Here is a 10,773-nt window from a genome sequence, read left to right on the forward strand (position 1 = left end):
ATGGTGGCTAACTTACGCAAATGAGAGCGAGAAGAGAAGCAAAGCACGGTCGAGAAGCTATAAGATCAAGAAGTGATCCTATAACTACTTACGTTCAAGCATAACACGAGCCCGTATTCTCTTCCCGGACTCCGCCGAAAAAAGACCATCATGGCTACACACGCGGTTGATTCATTTTAAATCAAGTTAAGTGTCAAGTTCTCTACAACCGGTCATTAACAAATTCCCATCTGCCCATAACCGCGGGCACGACTTTTGAAAGTTCAAAACCCTGCAGGGGTGTCCCAACTTAGCCCATCACAAGCTCTCACGGTCAACGAACGGTATTCCTTCTCCCACGAAGACCCGATCGAACTCGGAATCTCGGTTACAAGACATTTCGACAATGGTAAAACAAGACCAGCAAAGCCGCCCGAATGTGCCGACAAATCCCGATAGGAGCTGCACATATCTCGTTCTCAGGGCACACCAGATTGTCCAAGATTCCGGTAGACCAACCCAGAGTTGCCCCTGGTGGTCACCGGCTGCTGACAGGTTGGACCAACACTCAGAGGAGCACTGGCCCGGGGGTTTAAAATAAAGATGACCCTTGAGTCTGCAGAACCCAAGGGAAAAAGGCTTAGGTGGCAAATGTTAAAACCAAGGTTGGGCCTTGCTGGAGGAGTTTTATTCGAAGCGAACTGTCAAGGGGTTCCCATTATAACCCAACCGCGTAAGGAACACAAAATCAAGGAACATAACACCGGTATGACGGAAACTAGGGCGGCAAGAGTGGAACAAAACACCAGGCATAAGGCTGAGCCTTCCACCCTTTACCAAGTATATAGATGCATTAAAGTAAACAAGATATAATAATGATATCCCAACAATAATCATGTTCCAACAAGGAACAAACTCCATCTTCACCTGCAACTAGCAACGCTATAAGAGGGGCTAAGCAAAGCGGTAACATAGCCAAACAACTGTTTGCTAGGAAAGGTGGGTTTGAGGCTTGACATGGCAATATGGGAGGCATGATATAGAAAGTGGTAAGTATCTCAACATTGCAATAGAGCGAGCAACTAGCAAGCAAAGATAGAAGTGATTTCGAGGGTATGGTCATCTTGCCTGCAAATTTCTCCGAGTAGACGAAAGGTTGATCCTTGTAAGCGTACTCAATGGGTTCCTTGATCACGAACTCGTCTCCCGGCTATACCCAAGGAAAAAACACAAGCAAAGGAAACCACAATCAACCACGATGCAGTGCGCAAGCAACATGATGCGAAACAAGGCATGATATGCGGGATGTGATATGCAATGCATATGCGTGCTCTGGAAGGAAAAGATTGAACCGGTCCTCAACTTGGCAAACCAAGTGTGCCGCTGGAAACTTGAGTTGATTTCGGTCGAAATCGATATAAAGATCACCGGAAACAGATGTACGGTTTGCAAATGGCAAGCAAAACAAGAATGACACAATTCTGCGATTAACAGCACAATGCCATCTAGAATGCAACAAGAAACTAAGCTACTGAACTCCAACTTAGCAAGAAAGCACATGGAAGTGATCTACTCAAGATGCTTGACAAAAGATGAACACTGAGCTACGGCTAAATTACACAAGAGCAGGTTCAAACAAGCATGGAAAAAGTGCAAAAGATATCAGCATCACAGACTTGGTGAAAATATCAACATGCCAGGAATTAACATTGGGAAGCAATGTTTAGAGCAAGATAACAACATGCTATAGGAGCAGAACATAGCAAACAAAGGCATGGCATGAATCTACTCAAAGCATATAACAAAAGTCCCTTACTAACCATAAGCCAAAAAGGACCAGAAGATATGATGGCACCCATGTAAACATAGCAAGTTTCATTAATAGATTCAGACTTGGCAGAAAACTGGACATGGCATCAACAGAATTATGAAGGCATGTTTGCGAGCTCGATTCACTCAACACAAGGCATTTCATGACAAGCTAAGCATACTACCACCAAGAAGACATGATCATGAGGCTAACAAAAGCAAGAACAAACTCATAGCATGCATGGATCAACTACAACAACCTTGGCAAAATTGATTACCACGTAAACAATCTGCCAGGAACATCTTATAGCAAAAGTAGAGCAAGATTGAGTCATGCTAGGGCACTCCATAAATTGAAACATGAGCATGTATGGATAGAGCACAACCATATGTCAAAATCATCCTTACTGAACATACTCAAAAGAAGCATGGATTTCTCTGAAGCACCATGAATACATGGCATAAAAATAATAGCAGGGAAATGACTGTGAAATTCTAAGTCCCTGAAATCAGCAATATCACAAGAGCTACTTTGCAGGCTTGTGCTAGTCACCACATTGATCACAAAAATACATGGCATACACCCCTGTAAAGAGTAAAGATGGCATGGCATAGCCCAAAACACATGTAGAGCTCAAGTCCATATGCAGCACACAATAAACATGGAAAAAAGGACAAATGCTCATCAACTGTTAAGAATCAGCACCTAACATTTTATAGCACTCTTGCATCAACTATTTGGGCATCAAGATGGACTGAACCAAGCAGGTCAGAATGGAACAAAATGAAGAGCACATCTATATGAACATTTTGATATATCATGCGTGCAAAACGGAGTAGGAAGCGCAAAGTTACGGCACGATGAACATGGCACCATGCGATAGGAATCTGGGGACTTGGTGAGATTTTTACCCAGCGAAAAAGTCAACAGGCCGGATCGGGTCATGGAGGTAGAGCGGATCGGGCCGGTTCGAGGAAGAGGAGGACCCGGGCGGTGGCGGCGTCGTCTCCGGCGAGGTCGTCGCCGGCGGGGGCCGCGTGGAGGAGGTTGGAGGAGGCGGATCCGTTGAACGGCGGTGCAGAGACGCAAGAGCGGCGCCAAGCTCCCACAGTGGCAGCGGCGAGGAAGGACAGTGGCGGGGCGGCCCTGGTGCGCTCCGGCAGCGGCGGGCGGAGCAGAGAGGAGGAGGCGGCGCAGGTGCGCGGCGGCTGAGCGGGGCACGCGGGTCGGGGCTGGGCGGCGCGTGGGTCGCGGCCGGCGCAGGCGGCACGGTGGGGTCGGTGGCCGGCGGCGAACTCCGGCCAGCGAGGTGCGCGGCCTCCGGCGAGGTCCGGCATGTCGGTGCGTGGAGCCACGGGCGGCGCGGATCCGGGCTCCCGCGGGCTTGGGCGGCGTCGAGATCTGGGCCCGGGCGGGCTAGCGATGGGCTTCCCCGGGCCGCGCGGTGAGAGGCGGCGGTGAGGACAGGTGGCAGCGCCTGAGTGGTGGAGAGAGGCGGCGGCAATGATATGTCGGCTCCGGATTGGTTCGGGCGACGTGGCGGCGCCGGTGGACATGTCTGGCGCGGCGCGGACGCGTCCGGTGGTCTGGGGAGTAGTGGATCTAGGGTTAGACTGCGATTTTTCGAGGGGAGGTGCAAATATATAGGTAGAGGGAGCTAGGAGAGTCCAAATGAGGTGCGGTTTTCGGGCACGCGATCGTGATCGAACAACTGAGAGGATGGAGGGTGTTTGGATGGGTGAATGGGCCATCTTGGAGGGGTGTTCGGCTACAACACACACGAGGCTTATACGGTTCCCCTGTTAACCGTTGGAGTATCTAACAGACTCCAAATGGCACGAAACTTGACAGGCGGTCTACCGGTGGTGAACGATGGCCGCTTGGAAAATATTAGTCCATTCCGAGAAAGTTTAACACCCGCTCACGAAAAGATACAAAAGGGGATGCCGGAGGACATAGGAGTGTCGGATCGCGAAACGGACAACGGGGAAAATGCTCGGATGCATGAGACGAAAACGTATGCAAATGCCATGCACATGATGACATGATATGAGATGCATGACAAGAACAAAAGCAAAATGAATACAAAACCCAACCACGGGGAAATCTCACAACACATCTCTGGAAAATGCAAGAGTCAAAGTTACAAATATGGAAAGTTGCATCCGGGGTGTTACAGCAGGCTCACTGGCTGCGTTGCCGCCATGGGCAGATTCATCTCCATGTCCGCTGAGTGTGCCCTTCCCTTTTTCAAAATCTTGAAGAAGGCAGGCCCAATAGAGTGGACCCCAGAGGCCGAGGCGGCATTGCAGGATCTAGAGAAATACCTTTCCTGTATGCCAATACTGGTTGCGCCTAAACCACAAGAGCCGTTGCTGCTGTATCTGGCGGCGACGAATCAAGTGATCAGCGCCACTCTAATGGCGCAGAGGAAGGTCGACGAAGAGGCAGTGGCAACGGCAGGACCGACGGATGGCAACTCAGAGATTCCCCTGGCAGGGCTTGGTGTCGGCAAGGCAAGGCCCTTGGCAGAGTCCGACGCCATCGGGGTAGGGCGCGCGCAGCCAAGTGAAGTGGTGCATAAGAAGAAGATGATGCAGCACCCGGTTTACTTTGTCAGCTCCCTCTTGCAGGGGGCCATTTCAAGGTACTCCGGTGTCCAGAAATTGCTCTTCGCCCTCCTTATGGCCTTGAGGAAGCTGCATCATTACTTCCAAGCCCACGAGATCACTGTCGTCACCCGCCTCCCATTGCAACGGATACTGCACAACCCAGATGCAACCAGAAGGATTGTGGAGTGGGACTTGGAGTTGTCAAGCTTTGGGTTGAAGTTTGAAAGTACTTTGACAATCCAGAGCAGATTCTTGGCGGAGTTCATTGCAGAATGGACCTCAACGCCCGACGAAGAAATCCAGGAGACCGCTCTCCCTCGCAAGGAAGCAAGTAGCGACTGGATCATGTACTTTGACCGGGCTTTCTCACTGCAAGGCGCTGGTGACGGTATGCTGCTTGTCGCACCCACCGAAGAGCACCTCAAGTATGTGATCCAGATGCACTTTCCCAAAGAGATGTCCACAAACAACACTGCTGAGTACGAGGGGCTGCTTGCCGGTCTCAGGATCGCGGCAGACCTCGGGGTGAAGAAGCTCATCTTCAGGGGTGATTCGCAGCTTGTCGTCAGACAGGTCAACAAAGATTACCAGAGTCCATTGATGGAGGCCAACGTAGATGAGGGGAGGAAGCTGGAGGAGCGCTTCGACAGTATACAAGCGGAGCAGGTTCCCCGAGCAGAGAACGGCATTACTGACTACATGTCAAAGCGTGCTGCATTTAAGCTACCTATGGAACCAGGTACCTTTTTGCTTCGGTTAACCCAACCATCCGTCGAACCATCAACAGAGCAGAACAAGCAGAGGAAATCGGGCCACGGAAAGTACTTTCCCACTGAGCCCCCAGGGGCCGCCGGCAAGGGTGTTGCCATGGATTCCGAGCCTGCCAAGGGGCAGCTGGCTCTGGTAGGGCGCCAAGCCCTGGCCGTAAAGACGGCTGCCCCCGTGGCGGAAGATATGCCTTTGGTCCTTGCCGCCGAGCCCCCAGGGGCCGCCGGCAGGGGTGTTGTCGTGGATTCCGAACCTGCCAAGGGGTAGCTGGCTCCGGCAGGGCACCAAGACCTGGCCGTAGATACGGCTGCCCCCGTGGCGGAAGAGATACATTTGGTCCTTGTGGTCGAGCCCCAGGCTCTGGCATGGGCACACCATACTGTCCGTTTCCTCCAGACAGGGGAACTTCCAGAGGAGCAGGAAGAAGCGGAAAAAGTAGCCCGTCGGTCTGCCTTATACCAGTTTGTCGATGACATCCAGTACAGAAAAAGACCGAATGGTGTGAAATTGAAGTGCATCCCCCGAGAGGAAGGACTGGAGCTGTTGGCAAAGATACATGGAGGCATATGTGGCTCCCACATAGGGTCGAGGGCCCTTGTCGGCAAGGCATTCCGGCAAGGCTTCTTCTGGCCTACCGCCCTCCAGGATGCGATGGCACTAGTAACTAGGTGTGAAGCATGCCAGTTCCATTCGAAGAAGCTTCATCAACCATCTCAAGCCCTTCAAACAATCCCTCTCTCCTGGCCGTTTTCAGTCTGGGGCTCGACATACTGCGCCTTTTCCCTCGCACCGTCGGGGGCTTTGAGTACTTGTATGTTGCTGTAACACACACAATGCGTCTATATCTCCCACGTGTCGGAGCACAACTTAGAGGCATAACCACATAGTAGGCATGTCGCAAGAGGGGTAATCTTTACACATCCCATGTACTGAATAAGAAAGGGATAAAGAGTTGGCTTACAATAGACTCTTCACACAATACATAAATATAGCATACATCATCCAGAATACAATAAAGGTCCAACTACAGAACCAAAATAAAGAAAGACAACCCCAAATGCTAGATCCCCGATCGGGCCAACTGCGCTCCTCTACTGATCATCCGGAAAAGACACATAGTAACGTCTCGAATCCTCGTCGAACTCCCACTTGAGTTCGGTAGCATCCCCTGCACTAGCATCATCGGCACCTGCATCTGTTTGGAAGTAACTATGAGTCACGGGGACTCAACAATCTCACACCCTCACGATCAAGACTATTTAAGCTTAAGGTAGGGATGGTAGTGAGGTGGTGCTGCAGCAAGCACTTGCATATATGGTGGCTAACATACGCAAATGAGAGCGAGAAGAGAAGAAAAGCACAGTCGAGAAGCTAATAGTGCTCAAGAAGTGATCCTGAAGCTACTTACGTTCAAGCATAACACGAGACCGTGTTCTCTTCCCATACTCCCCCGAAAAGAGACCATCACGGCTACACACGTGGTTGATTCATTTTAATTAAGTTAAGTGTCAAGTTCTCTACAACCGGACATTAACAAATTCCCATCTGCACATAATCGCGGGCACGGCTTTCGAAAGTTCAAAACCCTACAGGGTTGTCCCAACTTAGCCCATCACAAGCTCTCACGATCAACGAAGGATATTCCTTCTCCCAGGAAGACCCGGTCGGACTCGGAATCCCGGTTACAGGACATTTCGATAATGGTAAAACAAGACCATCAAGACCACCCGCTGTGCCGACAAATCCCGATAGGAGCTGCACATATCTCGTTCTCAGGGCACACTGGATGAGCCAGACGTCGGGTTGGTATAGACCCTGGTTGCCCAGGGGGCGCCGGACATCGCTCAGGTTGGACCAACACTTAGAGAAGCACTGGCTCGGGGGTTTAAAATAAAGATGACCCTTGAGTCTGCGAAACCCAAGGGAAAAAGGCTTAGGTGGTAAATGGTAAAACCAAGGTTGGGCCTTGCTGAAGGAGTTTTATTCAAGGCGAACTGTCAAGGGGTTCCCATAACACCCAACCGCGTAAGGAACACAAAATCAAGGAACATAACACCGGTATGACGGAAACTAGGGCGGTAATAGTGGAACAAAACACCAGGCATAAGGCCGATCCTTCAACCCTTTACCAAGTATATAGATGCATTAAAGTAAACAAGATATAATAATGATATCCCAACAATAACCATGTTCCAACAAGGAACACACTCCATCTTCACCTGCAACTAACAACGCTATAAGAGGGGTTGAGCAAAGCGGTAACATAGCCAAACAACAGTTTTCTAGGAAAAGGTGGTTAGAGGCTTGACATGGCAATATGGGAGGAATGATATAGCAAGTGGTAGGTATCGCGGCATAGCAATAGAGTGAACAACTAGCAAGCAAAGATAGAAGTTATTTCGAGGGTATGTTCATCTTGCCTGCAAAGTTCTCCGAGTTGATGAAAGCTTGATCCTCGTAAGCGTACTCAATGGGTTCCTCGATCACGAATTCGTCTCCCGGCTCTACCCAAAGCAAGAACACAAGCAAAGGACCAACAATGAATCATGGTGCAATGCGCAAGCAACATGATGCAAAACATGGCATGATATGCGGGGTGAGATATGTAATGCATATGCGTGCTTCGGAAAGGAAAGATTGAACCAGGCATCAACTTGGCAAACCAAGTGCGCCGCTGGAAATATGAGTAGATTTCGATTGAAATCGATATAAAGATCACCGGAATCGGATGCACGGTTTGCAAATGGCAAGCAAAACAAGGATGGCACAATTCTGCAATAAACAGCACGATGCCATCTAGAATGCAAGAAGAAACTATGCTACTGCACTCCAACATAACAACAAAGCACATGTCAGTGATCTACTCAAGATTCTTGACAAAAGATGAACACTGAGCTACGGCTAAATCACAAGAGAGCGGGTTCAAACAAGCATGTAAAAAATGCAAAAGATATCAGCTTCACAGACTTGGTGAAAATACTAATATGCTAGGAATTAACATCAGGAAGCAATGTTTAGAGCAAGCAAACAACCAACTACAGGAACATATCATAGCAATATAAGGCATGTCATGAATCTACCCAAAGCATAGAAAAAAAGTCACTTAGTGACCATAAGCCAAAAGGATCAGAAGATATGATGGCACCCATGTAAACATAGCAAGTTTCGTTAACAGATTCGGACTTAGCAGAAAACTGGGCATGGCATAAACAAAATTATGAAGGCATCTTTGCGAGCTCGATTCACTCACCACAAGGCATTGCATGACAAACTAAGCATACTACCAGCAAGAAGACATGATCTTAAGGCTAACCATGGCAAGAACAAGTTTATATCATGCTTGGATCAACTACAACAACCATGGAAAAACTGATTAACATGTAAACAATCTGGCAGGAACATTTTATAGCAGAAGTATAGCAAGATTAAGTCGTGCTAGGGCACTCGATAATTGCAAACAGGGGCATAGATGGATAGAGCATAACCATATGTCCAAATCATCCTTACTGAAGATACTCAAAACAAGCATCGATCACTCTGTAGCATCACGAATACATGACATAAAAATAACAGCAGGGAAATGCCTTAGTGAAATTCTAAGTCACTGAAATCAGCAATATCACGAGAGCTACTTTGCATGCTTGTGCTAGTCACCACATTGATCACAAAAATACATGGCATGCACCCCTGTAAAGATGGCATGGCATAGCATGTAGAGCTCATGCCCATATGCAGCACACAACAAATGTAGCAAAAATGACAAATGCTCATACTATGCTAAGAATCAGCACCTCACATTTTATAGCACTCTTGCATCAACGATTTGGGCATCTAGATGAACTCAAACAAGCATGTCACAATGGAACAAAATGAATAGCACATCATGATGAACATTTTGATATATCATGCATGCAAAACGGATCTACAGATGAGGAGTTATGGCATGTTGAACAGGGCTTGAAAATATAGCAGAAAAATGACTTAGTGGGAAAACGGGGTCAACCCTAGGGTTTCCAAATCTGGATCTGAGATGGCATGGACTTCGAGGTTCATCGGGGAGGTCACCGGAGAAGGAGGTCGCGGTGGTCGGGGTCGCTGGAGTTCGCGGGAAAGCTCACCGGAGCTCCGGGACGAGGTAAGCGGCGACGGGGAGGCGCGGGCAGCGCGGGCGACGAGGCGGCGACCGGCTGCGAGCGACGCTCCGGTGGCAGGGTCGGCGATTCAGACGAGGGAGCGGGCTGACTGGTGCAGCAACGGGGAGCTCGATGCGGCAGCGGGGATGCTCGGCGTCGGGTGCTACGGGCGGCGGTCGGGCGGCGCAGGCGGCGGAGGAGCGGGCTAGCGGGGCCGGTTGCAGGCCTCGGCGGGCGGCGGCGCGCCACGTGGCAGGCGTTGACTGGATGCGGTGGTGGCGGCGCGATCTGTCCGACCGGACCGGACGTGTCCGCCGGCGGAGAGGGAGCGGGGCTATGTTTTTTGGACCCGGATTTGGAGGAGGGGTGCACGTATTTATACCGAGAAGGACGTGGGAGTGTCCAATGAGGTGTAGTTTTCGGCCACACGATTGTGATCCGACGACGGAGGACATGGGATAGGTTTGGAAGGGTTATTGGGCCACTTTGGAGGGGTGTTCGGATGCAACACACACGAGGCCTTTACGGTTCCCCGGTTAACCGTTGGAGTATCAAACGGACTCCAAATGACACGAAACTTGACATGCAGTCTACCGGTGGTGTACCAAGGCCGCTTGGCAAATCTTGGTCCATTCCGAGAATGTTTAACACCCGCACACGAAAAGAGGCAAAAGGGGGCGCCGGAGGACGTACGAGTGTCGGATTGCAAAAGGGACGATGGGGAAAATGCTCGGATGCATGAGACGAACACGTATGCAAATGAGATGCACATGATGACATGATATGAAATGCATGACATGGACCAAATGCAAAACAAAGGCAAGAACCCAACCACGAATCTCATAACTTAACGCCAAAAATGGCAAGAGTTGGAGTACAAATATGGCAGGTTACATCCGGGGTGTTATAGTTGTAATCGACAAGTTCACAAAGTGTCCGGAGGTGGAGGCAGTATGGAAGGTTAAAACACAGTCAGCCGTCAATTTCTTCAAGGGGCTAGTCTGCCGTTTTGGTGTACCAAACAGAGTCATCACCGACAACGGCACGCAGTTCACAAGCCACACCTTCATGCAATACATCCAAGGCCTCGACAGCAAGGTCTGTTTTTCTTCCGTGGCACACCCCCGGAGTAACGACCAGGCGGAGAGGGCAAATGCTAAAGTGTTGTGAGGCCCGAGAATGAAGACTTTTGATAGGATGCACAAGCGCACAAAGTGCTGGATTGATGAGTTGCCAGCGGTTCTTTGGTCGATCAGCACGACGCCAAATCGAGCCACCGGCCAGACACCCTTTGCCCTAGTATATGGGGCAGAAGCACTTCTCCCCATGGAACTCATATACGGGTCACCTCAAGTGATCTCTTATGACAAGCTTGAGCAAGAGTAGTTGCGGCAAGATGATGCAATGCTCCTTGAGGAAGATCGTCTTCGGCAGCTGTGAGAGCAGCATGCTACCAGCAAGCCTTGCGCCG

Source organism: Triticum aestivum, chromosome 4A (assembly GCF_018294505.1).
Source record: "Triticum aestivum cultivar Chinese Spring chromosome 4A, IWGSC CS RefSeq v2.1, whole genome shotgun sequence".
Taxonomy (NCBI): domain Eukaryota; kingdom Viridiplantae; phylum Streptophyta; class Magnoliopsida; order Poales; family Poaceae; genus Triticum; species Triticum aestivum.